General features: G+C 47.8%; 1 protein-coding gene across 1 annotated transcript in view; it reads left to right on the forward strand.

Moving 5' to 3' along the window:
* The window catches only part of LOC116842458 (homeobox protein prophet of Pit-1), a 40,915-nt gene that overhangs the window by 34,271 nt on the left and 6,330 nt on the right, over nt 1-314 (forward strand). The gene's annotated exons all lie outside the window — the stretch shown is intronic.

Here is a 314-nt window from a genome sequence, read left to right on the forward strand (position 1 = left end):
CTCTCTCTCTCTCTCTCTCTCGCCGGGCGAGAGTCGAGAGCAGAAATGTAAGAGGCGGCTTCTAGCCGATAATTATGTTTTACATACGTTAATTACCGCATTACTTTCCTGTCGTTGTTCCAGCCTGGCCGCTCAAACCGAGCACGTAACTCCGTAATTTCATTGATATCGCAGAATTCATTTTTGCCCTCTCTCGTACGCTCTCGCGCACGGGGAATTAATTATACGCGACATTAACACCGCGCGTGTTCGTATCTTCCTTTTTTCTCTCTCTCTCTCTCTCTCTCTCTCTCTCTCTCTCTCTCTCTCTCTCT

This window comes from Odontomachus brunneus, unplaced genomic scaffold, assembly GCF_010583005.1.
Source record: "Odontomachus brunneus isolate Ranch 3 - 2012 unplaced genomic scaffold, Obru_v1 Obru_scaffold_025, whole genome shotgun sequence".
In the NCBI taxonomy this organism is placed as follows: domain Eukaryota; kingdom Metazoa; phylum Arthropoda; class Insecta; order Hymenoptera; family Formicidae; genus Odontomachus; species Odontomachus brunneus.